The following is a 14,023-nucleotide window of genomic DNA, read 5'->3' on the forward strand; positions in this document are numbered from 1 at the left end:
ACACATTTTCCACACATTTTGCTCAGCTCACCCATCGAAAACACGCCCCCAACAACACATGGCCTACCGTCCCGCGTTCCCACAGGTGTCCCAAAGAAAACGATACCTCACATGTGTGGGTGCACCCACCTGGGCGCCAAGGGGAAAGCCTAAAACACAAGTAACCCCAAGTCTGTTTTGACACCTGAATTTCAGACTCTCTACCGACCGGCACACCATACAGATATGGGCCTCGGGTGTCCAAGCCACCAAGGAAAACAGAGAACCCCATGCATTTCCGAAAAGAGGACACCTGTGGGAATCCGCAGAGGTATGATTTGCGCAAATAAGCCCAGAATGTATTACCCAGACACCCCCGCAAAGTCCGAAATGTGGGCAAAAAAACACATTTTCCACACATTTTGCTCAGCTCACCCATCAAAACACGCCCCCTACAACACATGGCCTACCGTCCGACGTTTCCACAGGTGTCCCCATGAAAATGGTACCTCACATGTGTGAGTGCACCCACCTGGGCGCCAAGGGGAAAGCCTAAAATACAAGTAACCCCAAGTCTGTTTTGACACCTGAATTTCAGACTCTCTGCCGACCGGCACACCTTACAGATATGGGCCTCAGGTGAAAACAGGGAACCCCATGCATTTCCGAAAAGAGAACACCCGTGGGAATCCGCAGAGGTATGATTTGCACAAATCGGCCAGAATTTATTACCCAGAAGCCTCGGCAAATTCCAAAATGTGCCGAAAAAACCCACATTTTTCGATTTGTCGGGGGTTCTGGGTAAAACATTCTGGTGGCCTTCGCACAAGTTGGACCTCTATGGATTCCTACTGGTGCCCTCTTTTCAGAAATGCATGGGGTCTCCAGTTTTTCGTGGTGGCTTGGACACCCTATGCCCAAATCTGTAGGTTATCTCCCCAAACACTTTTGTGGTTATCAGTGGGTTAGCCTTTTCCCTTTGCGGCTAAATTGGTGAACCCACACATGTGATGTACCATTTTCGTTGGGACACCTGTGGGAACGCGGGAAGGTATGACATCTGTTGTTGGCAGCGTGTTTCGGTGGTAGGCGACAAAGTGTGATATTTGGTGGGGGAAAAACACAATGTTCACTTTGTCTGGTGTTCTGGGTAATAAATTCTGGGCCGCTTCACGCAAATCAGACATTCTGTGCATTCCTACGGGTGTCCTTTTTTGGGAAATGCATGGGGTTTCCTGTTTTCCTTGCTGGCTTCGACACCCTAGGCCCAAATCTGTAGGTTGCCCACATGAACAAATTGTGCTGTGGCAAAAGGCTTGGGGTTACAAGTGGGTTACCCTTTTCCTTTTGCGCCCCCGGTAGTTGCACCCACACATGTGAGGTACCTTTTTCATCGGGACACCTGTGGGAACACGAGAAGGTATGACATCTGTTGTTGGCGACGTGTTTCGGTGAGTAGACACAGGGAAATGTCTCTGTAATTAGATGGAAATGAAGACAATTTTCAGATATTTCGCTCTGGCCACCCACCGAAACACACCGCCAACAACACATGGCCTACCTCCCCGCGTCCCCACACATATCCCAATGAAAACGGTACCTCATATGTGTGGGTGCACCTACCGGGGGCGCAAAAGGAAAAGGGTAACCGACTGGTAACCACAAGCCTTTCGCCACTGACCATTTGGTTCATGTGGGCAACCTACAGATTTGGGCCGAGGGTGTCGAAGCCAGCAAGGAAAACAGGGAACCCCATGCATTTCCCAAAAGAGGACACCTGTGGAAATCCACAGAGGTCTGCCTTGCGCAAATTGCCCCAGTTTTTTTTAGCCACAATAACTGACAAAGTGTGATATTTGGTGGGCAAAAAACACAATGTTCACCTTGTCTGGGGTTCTGGGTAATAAATTCTGGGCCACCACCATTTCAGGGGGGCAAAAAAATCCCAGGCCCCCACACCCCCACCCCCATCCCCGTTGCTTTCCGTTTTTTTTTATTTTTATTTTAATTTTAATTTTAATTTGATTTTTTTGCCCCCTTCCCTGGGGCAGATGATGAGCCATCTGCCCCCAGGTTTGTACACATATGTGCCCCCATGCTTTCGGGGCCGGGGGGCGAGGGCTGCTTACTGTAAGCAGCCCCCACCTCCCCCCCGCATTCAAAGACATCCCTGGTGTCTAGTGTGCATTGCTGCCCACGCATCAAGCATCCTGTGCCCGATCCGCGGGCTGCAATGCTGTCACACAAGGTGTCTTTGGAAAGGGGAGAATCTCTCCTTTCCAATGACACCTTGCCCAAATAAATCCCTGGTGGCTAGGACCCCCAAACCCCCTCCCCCTTCCCATCACGTATTTTTATGTTGTCATTTATTTGTTTTTTTATACCCCCACCCCTGGGGGCATATGGTCACCTGTCTGCCCCCAGGGGTCATTATATATGTGCCCCCATGCTTTGGGGGACAGGGGGGCAGGGCACCTCTTTCCCGCATTCAAAGAAATCCCTGGTGTCTAGTGTGCATGTCTAATTGTTGGAAAGGGGAGAATCTCCCCTTTCCAACAACACCTTGCCCAAATAAATCCCTGGTGGCTAGGGCCCCCAAACCCACTCCCCCCTTCCCATCACGTATATTTTTTTTTTTTATAACCCCATCCCTGGGGGCATATGGTCACCTGTCTGCCCCCAGGGGTCTTTATATATGTGCCCCCATTCTTTGGGGGCCGGGGGGGAGAGTGCTGCTCACTGTAAGCAGCCCCCCTCCCCCACGTCATAAATGTTTTCCTGGTGGTCTAGTGGGTATTGCTGCCTGTGCATCGACCGCCCTGCGCCCGATACACGGGCAGCAATGTTGTCAGACAGGGTGTTGTTGGAAAGGGGAGAATCTCTCCTTTCCAACGACACCTCCCCCATCTCCAGCTGGAAATACAGCCGGAGATCGAGGGGGAGAAAGGTGAACACTCACCTTCTGTTTTCACCGCAGCAGCCCGAAATGGTTGCTGCGGTGAAAATTACTTTAAGTTTCACGCTGACGTGCTTTACGCACGCCGACGTGAAACTGAAGGTAATCCAGCCCCCTGGCAGAGAGGGGGGACCTCCCCCTCACATAGCCTGGGGGTTGGATTACAGTTTTGGGTGATCCCACAAAACAAGGTGCCAAAAAGGATGAGCTATCTCGTCCTTGGCACTGTGTATGCATTTCCAAGGATGAGAGGTTAAGGCCTAGCTGAAAATGGTTCAGCTATGCAATGGGTCTTTCTGCTTTTCCAAGTTTCTGGAGTCTGGAGCAAGTAAGATGGATGGTTCTGCTGCAGGGCGCTCCGCCAGCAATCGGTTAGTGGGCGAATCTGTGTCTTTTTCTGAGTGCTGAGCTGTCTCTATTTATGCTTATGATAAAGGGGTGTGTGTGCTGGTTTATCCTAAGCGCACCCCTTGGACAGGGATTGGTCAGGATCTCCTCTCTTCCTTGATAGGAGGAGAAAAACAGTGTGTCATCTTTATGATGTGGGTTTATGAGGCCTAGAGTCCACCCCTAGTCTCTTGAACACAAATTCTACTTTTGGTACAATACATATATCTATGTGTGCAACCTCTATAACAATCATATATACAGATTATATATTTTGTGTAGCAGATACTCCTCCAAACCCCGTCGCTGTAGGATCTTGTGCCTGCTTTTTACAGATTGTGCCCTTTTTATCTAGAACACAATGCCCAATTTAAGAGCAAATTTCTACAAATGTGCGCATTGAATATGGGCATAAGTGTATGAAGTTTCATGCTTCTATCAAAAATACATTTTGTGTAATATCAAATTTTCTGCCGTTTCTTCCTAGAACATGTCACAGAATTCCGGCGCCTTTTAAAATGTGCAGCCATTATTTACATTAACAATGCTGTTATTTTTGTGTTTTTGACAATTTTACACAGTAAGTTATCAGTCTTTTTAAAATGTGTCTTTGGTCCTTGTTAAGCAACAAATGGTTGTTTGTCTCTGACTCCTTCTATCTCCATGCAGTTCCGAAGCAGTCTCCTCCCAGTTCCTACTGGGCCCAAGCCATTTTAAGACCCTTCACACTTGGTAGTTCCTGTAACTGTAGGATGTCTATTGTCTCCTTCCCACTGCAAACCAAATTCTCCTCCCACCCTATAATCATCACTTAGGTGTGATTTCCTGGTGGAGGGAAGCAGAAGGGAGAGGATATGCCACTGTGGGGGAAGCTAAGCTGTTATACTGGTTTGGTTGCTTTTAGTCAGGCTTAAATTTAATGATTAATTCTTTTGCATTTTTTTATTTGCTTAAAACAAACTTGTAATTTCAAACGAGCAGCTAGGACACTTATTCCAGATTCTAAACCATGGGACTAAACAGTTACAACATAGGTTAGTCTCAGTAACAGACCACTTAGTTTTCAACCATTTGATTTCAGCTTGTACAAGTTTAAGTTTTATCATGCAGGCTTCTGACAGCTGTCATTCAATCGGCCAAAGGTACTGCTCGCAGATTTTGACAGATTCCACAGGCAGGCAACTTTTGCTGTGGATGTTTCTTTGACAAATTCAGGTTTCCAGGACATTGTAAATTCACAATGATTTCTTGAACTAAGTGAATTGTTGCACCCAGCAAGAATATTCGATGTTTGAGGGTGTTTTGTACCTGCATTCTGCAGTTTCAGCAACCAAGAAAAAGGGATTTAAAAGAAAGATTTTGGATTTCTTTCAGCAAAGCACAGCTCTTCCCTCTGTGCTCCATTTTTACTTTTTGTGAAGCCCAGTGACATGTTTCAGGAGTGAGATCTCTGTTCCACCACCGACAACATGCATGGCAGATTGGGCAGCCATCTTTTTGTGTTGCAAAGGGCGGTTTTCAAAGGTTTTGGCACGCCCAAGGGTTTTGCAGCCATTTTGATATTTCTGGCACCATCAGAACACAGGGATGCCGCATGGCAGAGCAAAAGTGGGTCAAGACATCCCACAGAGCCCCCCCGTGACTTGAGGTTGACCGCCCGTCAAGGGGAAGTCGGGAGATTGGGATGTTCTTTCTTTCTTTTTGGTCTCGATGGAGAAAGTCGTCTGCTTCTCCCATCAGTGCTGGATCAACAGGTTCTCCTTGCTGGATCCAGATGGGAGTATGGAGCGATACTCCAGGCCCCTTGGTTCTTTCCTCCCGGTCCCTGAGTGGTCCTCCTTGGTACTTAGAATCCATGGTTTTAGTACTATAAGACAGAACAGAGCATGGTTATGGACATTTCCCCACCACTATTCATGTAGTGGGGCAGGTAGATAAATTTGACATATAATTGACAATATTTCGTGCCTGTAATTCCTAATGATTTTGACAGGTGGAATGGTTTTAACAGTTGGAATTTTCTAGGGTTCCGGAATGTCCCCCTCTGGGTTTCTGGATGGCTCTTCTATTTTCCGCAGAGTGTTCCTAGGATGGCAACACTTCAGTTGGTTGATGTGGACCCACATGTCTTCCCCTTCTGCCAAACTGGCTTTGGGGATGCAGATTTTGTAGGTGACTGGTGAGATTCTGTCTACAATTTCAAAAGAACCCCGCCAGCTAGGGAGGAATTTGAGCTGTTTGGCTTGGTTCCTTTGGAAATTGTACAAGTAGACCCGGTCTTCTACTTGGTATTCTTTTTTAGTTGTCTTAAAGTCATAGTGGGTTTTCATACCATCTGCGGATCTTTCTAGATTTCGCTGAGCATAGGCAAAAGCATGTTGAAGGTGTTTTCTCAGATTATCAAAATACTCATGAGTTGTGGAGGCGTTTATCAAGGTCTGCTCTTGGGTTCTGTAGAGTAGATGCTGGGTTAGCACCATCCTTCGTCCAGTCATCAGCTCAAACTGAGACATTTTTGTTGCAGAAGAAGGGGTAGATCTGATGGCCATCAGGACAAGTGGTAGTCGAATGTCCCAACTTGGCCCAGAATCTGCCACACACTTTTTTAATATGCTCACAATTGTCTTGTTGTATCTCTCAACTCCACCACTAGAGGCTGCTGGTAGGCAATGTGTAGTTTCCTTTTGACCCCAATTATCTCCCACATCTTTGACATCACTTCAGTAGTGAAGTAGCTACCTCGGTCTGACTCAATCCTTTGGGGTAGTCCAAAACGCGAGAAGATGTGGTTGATCATCATGGCAGCTGCTGTTTCTGGCTTGCAATTTGGGGCCGGGAGACATTCCACCCATTTAGTGAACAAGCATGTCACGGTCAACATGTACTTGTTCCCCCTAGAGGAGCGAATCACGGGCCCGATAGAATCGACTTGTAAATCTGACCAAGGCAGTGTCATCCCCCATCTTTTGGAGGGGAGCACTGTGTGTGAGTGATGTTGGCTGAAATTGTGCACACACAAGACACCCCTTCAAGCATTGGTCGAGGTCCTGTCCCATGTGTGGGCAGTATGCAACCTCTCGCAAGTTTTCTAGTGTCGTATGAAACCCCCAGTGACCGGCTGTGGCTGCATCATCGGCGTGATTTAGCATCAGTCTTCGGAATGAGGTATGGACCACCCACTGGTCATGGCCAGCTATGGCTTTCCTTACCAACAAACCATCTTGGATTCCGAACATTTTTGGAAATTTCATCAACACTCTGAGGTCCTCTTTCCCAATGTAATCGGTATCCATCAGGGGAAAGTTCTCAGGGTCCTCAATGTGTTGATAAAACTTACCAATTATTGGATCCCCATTTTGAGCTGTAATCAAATCAGTATCTGGGGTCTCCTTAATCCATTGTGCAGTTGAGAGTTCATTGTGAGCATTTGTCTGGGACCTAGTGATAGCAGTGACCTGGATTTCCCCCAACAGGGACTCGATTTGAAGTAGATCCCCTTGTATGGCTCCGGTTTTGGCCAGCTGATCAGCTAGGTCATTTCCAGTTTTGTCTGGTCCCTCTACTTTAAAATGACCCTTGATCTTGTTCCAGTAGATGGTCATCCCATTCGAGGTGACCAGATCATCAATATTTTGGATTCATTTTCCATGTTTCAATGGTTTATTATTAGCACATAGCATGCCTCTAGTTTTCCAGTTAACCAGGTGCTCCACGAACCCGTTCCGTACATAATCCGAATCTGTGATTATGACCAGTTCGTGGAGTTGGTGTTGGACAGCAGTGAGGATGGCTTGATGCACAGCCATCAACTCTGCCACTTGACTACTTCGGGAACCGATTTTGTACCCAGCGGAGGGTTCTGGGGCATCGTTCACCCATACATTCCCTATGGTGGCCACAAGTTCTTTTTCCCCGTTGTTGTCAACATGGTAAGAGCATCCATCCACATAGACAGTGGGCATTCCCTCACACTGGTCTTCTTCATAGACTTTGTGTGGGGAATTAAGGTATGCCTCCATGTTGTCCTTGATTTTAAGACTTTCGTACTCGAGACAGTTTTCTCTGGCACAATCATGCAAGTTAGCCAGACCTTGCGCGAGGAGACTCTTCTTGTTTTGGCCAAATCTGACCTCCTCAGTAAAGCCTTGCATTGACAGAATCCAGGAAGTAATTCGGGAATTACTCACATTTCCGGCCCGGATTCTGTCACTCTGAAGATATTGCAAAGGTTGGTGTGGAGTCTCCACTATATGTGTTCCCCCTGGATAAACGGGCGGTAATTCTTCAATGCCCACACCATTGCCAGGAGTGCCTTCTCACAATCGTTGAATTTTTCCTCCACAGAGGATAAAGTCTTACTCGCATAGGAGATTACTTTATTGTCCTTATCATGCTTTTGATATAATACTGCAGTCAAGCATGTATTTGAGAACCTTGTCTCCAAGAACGCCTTTTTTTTGACAGGGTAAGCTAGGCAAGGCGCTTGTGAGAGGCTTCTTTCGAGTTGCCTTACTGCCTCGGCTTGTTCTGGACCCCACTCCCACTTGACCCCCCCTTCAAAAGATGGATCAGGGTTCTTGTGATCTCTGCATAATCCTCAATGAACTTTCTGCGGTAATTAGTTAGTCCAAGGAGGCTCCTTAGTTCCCGCAGAGTTGTGGGATCTTTTAATTTCTGGAGGGTTTCCACTTTCTTTTCCTGGGGACAGAGACCCTGAGGAATTATCTCATGCCCCAAGAAATTGACACGGGTTCTGCACCACTATGCCTTTTGAAAGGAGAGTTTTGCTACGGCAGCCCTCAACTGTGTCAGGTTATAACAGATCTCCGCTATGTGTTCCTCCACAGTTGAGCTTTTGACTAGGACATCATCTACATAGACCAGGTTACCCCTTTCACCCAGGTCGGGCATGGCGTTGTCTAGAAAAATGTTAAATTAATTGCGGGAGTTGATGTATCGGAAGGGAGTCCGGGTCCATGTTTACTGCTGCCCCCCGAAGGTAAGGCCAGCTTGTATTGGTCCTCCCTACTGACAGGTACAGTCCAGTACCCATTGGTCAGGTCAATGGCAGGGAATACCTTCGACCACTGGATCTGGGTCAGCCCTTGGTCAATGTAGGGAAGAGGCAATCGGCAAGTATGGACCCCTTTGTTGTGTTCCCTTAGGTCAGCACAGAGTCTCCACTGGCCGTTAGGATTCAAAATCCCCAGCACCCGATTATTGAAGGTGCTGTTGGCTGGACAAATTATCCCACGGGACTCAAGGTTCTTAATTATTTCAGTAAGGGACTCCATTGATACGTGAGGCAAGCGATATTGCTTCACAAACACTGGAGTCATGCCAGCATCCGTGGGAATTGTTGTTGTGTGGATGTCAGTGCAACCACAGTCATATGAGTCCACTGCAAAGAGATCTTGAAAATCTAAAAAAAATGATTTCAATTTTTGCTTTTGCTCCAGAGTCTCACAGGCATCAGCTAGGCTAGCTCTCTCTTCAACCATCTGCCTGAATCCTGGAAAGACGTCCGGTTTGGCTATCTCAGTGGCCTCCTCCAGCTGGGTGGAGAAGTCCTTGGTCAGAGTGCTGATTTGGACTGATGGCTTCAGGTGGGGAAGGCAGTCCTCATGGACTTGAAAGATCACCTCATCCCTCCTAAGTCCCAGGTCACATCTTCCTTACCATAAGGGCAGGAAGAGTACACCAGGAAATTCCCACCATGCCGGGTGAAGATCCTGTCTGGTGTTGTGTCATCGTCGCTATCACTGTCAAAACAGTCCTTGGGGATTGGTCCTAACAGTTCATTACCTAAATCTATGCAAAAATGTTGGTCATCTACCGCCATTCCAATAATGGTGCCTGCGCCCAGAGTGATACTCTTTAGGTCGCTGTTATCCACCTCTATTGGAATGGTGTTGTGTTCTATGTTGACTAGTGGTGTTGGGTTTACCCCCAACCCTTGCTGTTGGAAGTGAACATTGAGATGGACATAGATGTCAGGGTTTTTCAGTTTCTGTCCTCTTTTAATTTTTATTTCAAGGAAGAATTGTCGAGTCCATTCTGGGATGGTGACTTCATCTCCAATGTGATTTTCAACTGCATATGGCAGCAATTGAGCTGACCGAAATGCTTTCTCTGTGTCATCAAAGTCCATGGGATTACCCGCTAATTGGGACCAAGCCTTGAAGTTTATTAGGTCCAAACTAATGGCAAAGCGATTGATAATGTCACTGCCTAAATAAAATGCAGCAGGGACATCTCGCACGACCCAACAATCATGGACTATGCTCTTGTCACCTATGGACATTTTGAGCATGCACCTGCTAGGCAGGAGATGTTTGGAATTGTGTGTTTCCAGGTCCATTTCCCATTTGTCTAACAGTTTAAATGTGGGAATGGCTGGATCTTTTGGGAGTTTATGGAACATAGCCTCGCTGATGAAGCTCTTACCGTTGCTCACACATACTCGGGCGAGAACAGAGTCCTTCCCTTCATTTAACTAAATAGGGATGAACAACTGCTCTCCAATTTTCTGTATGTCAGCCAAGCTTTGAGCTGATTTCTCATCTTTTAGGACTATAGGAATGGGATTTTCTGATTGTGAATTTGTATAGAATGTCAGAGAGGAAGGTTGATTTTCAGAAATAGAGAGGACTCCCCATTAACAGTTTGATGTCCTACTGCAATTACTGTCACGTCTGGGATTTGATTATTCTGGAAGTGAAATTTAATTTGGTCAGGTTTTTGTTCAACCATGTGCCGTTTAAACTAACATGGTTGACTTAATTTTATTGGTCGGCTAGTCTGGGTCCAGGGGACCTTGTTTACACAATCTATGAGGGGAGACAATCTATGCAGGATGTCATTCCCTAGTAAACAAGGTGTGCCCTCTGGAGTCACAACTATGACCGGCTGCTTCTCCTTGTGTCGCCCAATTTTAATGTCTAAATCCGCAGTCCCCTTGACGGGAATTTCCTTCCCGTCGAAGTTCTGAAGTTGTCCAGGAAGAGGGGTGAGAGGAATTTGGTATTTCTCACCCCTTCCGGAATACAGTTCATCAAAGGCCCTTTTTGACAGAAGGGTGGCTTGGGATCCAGTGTCCACCAGTGCCAAAATTGTACATTGCCCCTGCATTTGGACGGGGTATACAATCCTCCCTCCTTTTCTTCCAGGGGGCAAAGATAATGCACATTTTTGGCCAACTGGTGGGTTACTTTCTTTGCTTCTGATACTGACAGAGAGGTGATTTGGGCTGGATTTTGTTTGGGATCTTGGGAACCTGCAAAACAGAGGGGGGTCTGGGAAACTCTCTACCACCACAAACACAGCCCATTGACTTGTTCTTGGGTGGATGGCCCCTGGGAGAGTCTCAACCAAGTCTTTAGCTCACTGTTCTTTTCACAGAGAAGATATTTTTTCACATATCAGTCTTTGTCCTTCCCATGGGCAGTCCAGCACTGAAATGCTAGGCAATTCTCCTCTGAACAAGAGTGCCACAGCAACACCATTCACGTGTTTCAGCCTTGTTGGGCATCATCAGTGAGGTGAAGCGGTCCCTCTCTAAGAGCAGTGAGCAAGGGGTCCACGTCTGGATTCCCCTGGTAACTTAGGGTGGGACCCAAAGTTACTTGGTATGCAAAACAGAGGGGGGTCTGGGAAACTCTCTACCAGCACGAACACAGCCTATTGACTTGTTCTTGGGTGGATGGCCCCTGGGAGAGTCTCAACCAAGTCTTTAGCTCACTGTTCTTTTCACAGAGAAGACATTTCCCTGCATATCAGGCTTTGTCCTGCCCAGAGGCAGTCCAGCACCAAAATGCTAGGCAATTCTCCTCTGAACAAGAGTGCCGCAGCAACCCCATACACGTGTTTCAGACTTGTTGGGCATCATCAGTGAGGTGAAGCTGTACCTCTCTAAGAGCCGATCTTGGGAACCTGTATGAAAAAGGTGACAGCTAGATATGGGGGAAGATTTGGGTTTCCCTGGTTCTGATTCTGTGCTGCCCCCCCCCCCCTTTTTGGAGGCAGTCACCAGAATGGATTTGAACCAGGGGATTTTCGTGCTAGTCATTCTGGGTACTGATGATGGGCATTTCTAACTCGGTCCCCACATCTACCCAGTCTGGATTTGGATCCTTTGGGACCCATTTTTATTTGGGAGGAGTTCCCCCATCCTTGAAGGAGAAGATTCTTTTCCCAGAATCCTCTGAGGACCCCTCTCCTTCAAACTGGAAGATTTGTACCTCCTCCACAAAATGGGTCTTTTTGGGCTCTTTATTTCTCCTACCCGCTCTCTGCTCCTTGGGTTGCAGACTTTCGGGGGCAGGAGATTTTGGTTCTGGTTCCTGGGTTTCCAGGGGCTTTCCACAAGTGGGGAAGGTAGCTTCCTCCAAGATTTACACCCACTTTCCCCTTGTGCCTCCTCCCTGGGAACCGGTGGTTTGTTGGGGTTCTTCCCCATCATTGTTCTGGAGCACCAGACCCTGGATTCGAGGAGTTCTGAGCCGCCATGCTCATCTGAGGGTTCTGTTGAGCCCTCAGCATGCGACCCAGATCCTGTGCCATTTCTGGACCTGGCGCTCTAGTTGGGACACCCGCTCTGGCTGGTACAGGGTCCTCAGGTCTCTCCTGGGTTGATCCCAGGAAGGGTAAATATCCCTTCTTGCAAAATACCTCTGGATAGGGAAGTTTGGGTACCCCTCCACCCTTGGCCTCCCCTCTCCCGGCTTGGGCTGTCTGGGCTCAGGAAAGTGGGGAAAGAAGGATGGGTTGTTTTGGGGTTTGAAGTTTGGTGGGTACCTGGGAAAGAAATTGGGTCCGGCATTTAGGGGATTACTGCCCTCCTGGGGAAAGTGAGGAGGGAAGCTCTCTGGGTTTCCTGCTGTCTGGTTGGACCCCCCCCCCTTGGGCTGGAGGTGTCCACACATAGCCCACGATGGGTCTATTTCCCTAGTAGCGTGGGCTGATGTAGTCAGCGGAGTTTGGGGTCATATTTGTGGGGTTACCACCCTGGCTCCTGGTTTGGCATTGGCCCGAGGGCCTTCTGGGTTTGGGGTTGCTTGGATTCTGTGTGGGAAGGTGTTTATCTCCAGATCTAAAATGGGGCAACCTTCACCTCTGCCACCTTAGCACCAGCAGGGGTGTTGGTTGTTTTAGGGCTTTTGCTACTATTTTTATTTTCCAACGGCTTCTTCACTTCATAGATGCGTGTTGCTTGTTCAATGACCCAGTCTAGTGATCTTTTCTCGTGAAAGTCCCTCACTAGCTGGGTCAGTATATACTTAGGGAGAGCATAAGAGAAGGTGTTCACAAATTCTTTACTGTGAGTGCGCACCATTCTAGTAGTCTGTGCAAAGGCATGTTTTAATTCCTGAACCAATTCTTGCGGGGCCTGGTCTTCCCCACATTGTAAATTGTAGGCTGCCGTGCGAGCCTCTTGAGGGTTCCTATGAATAGAAAAATGTTTCAGGATGGCCGCCCTATAGGTGGACCATCTGTAATGGTTCTGATCCTCCAGTCCCGCAAAGAAGCTGGAGTACTCAGGTGAAAATGTCCACTTTACATACTGTATACAGCTTTGGCTGTCCTTCATTTGGAAATTTTCCATCATCTGTTCAAATAACTCAAGGTGTTCCCGAACCGAATATTTTGCATTCTTGTGGTAGGGCATGATGACGCTTCTAATAGCTTTAATTTGTTTCAGGGGATCCTTGAGCAAAGCCCTCTTGACTTTGTTGGCTTTTTTAGTTTGGGTCACCCTGGTCCACACATCCTCTGTCTCAGAGGCAATGCTACTAGAGGTGGCTGTCTGGTCTTCTAGACTCTCCTGGATTCTGCGAGCTTGGGAATGGCTGGCAGAATGTGGGGGCCTGGTTTCTAGGGACCTGTGGCACTCAGAGGAGTCTTCTGACTCTTCCTTGCTCCCAGGATTGGCTGAGTACCCCCCCACTGTCCTAGCTGGGAATAGGTTTTTAGTATGCTCTTAGTGGGCCTACTCTCATACCAAATTTTACCTTCTGATCTCTGGGTTAGGTATATTTCTGAGGATTTATTTCTCTGATTCTTGGCTTTTTTGTAGCCTTTGCTCTGCAGAGTCCAGATCAGTTTGGGTTGTCTCTAGTGATTGTAGTTGCCTTTTTGCCAAATCTAGATTTTCGGCATATTTTTCCTGTATTTCTCCAATATGAAGGTACAGGTACGCTGCTATTTTGGCAATTTTACATTGCTGTTTTTTTACCATTGGGACCATATACAGTTCACTAAGTATGTGATGTAATGGGCCCTGGTCCTGCCATTTATCTAATCCTGTGGCAGTGGCTTGTTGTTTGATTTCCTGCAGCCAAAAAATCTGATCCTGCTCAATCCATTCACCCCTAACAAACAATTTGTGCAGTAAGTGTTCTTTTGCCATATTAATTTCCACTGGGGTCGCCATTCCGGAAATGTTAATTCCCTTCTGACTTATTTCAGGGTTACTTTTACCTTTGCAAAACAGGACGAACTCCTTTGAGTGTTTCTATTGAAGGGTACAGTTTAGCACAGTGTGGTAGCCCAACAAGGTGTATGTACCCCATCAGTTAGCACGCTTCTGTGCGAATCCGCCACACGCCAACTGATCCATGCCTTTAGTTTTGATCTCCTGACCACCTAGATTTTACAGAGAGGAACTGATCTCATGCCACCAAGACTCCTTTCACACGAGGG

This window comes from Ambystoma mexicanum, chromosome 2q, assembly GCF_040938575.1.
Source record: "Ambystoma mexicanum isolate Mex_15411 chromosome 2q, UKY_AmexF1_1, whole genome shotgun sequence".
Lineage (NCBI taxonomy): Eukaryota > Metazoa > Chordata > Amphibia > Caudata > Ambystomatidae > Ambystoma > Ambystoma mexicanum.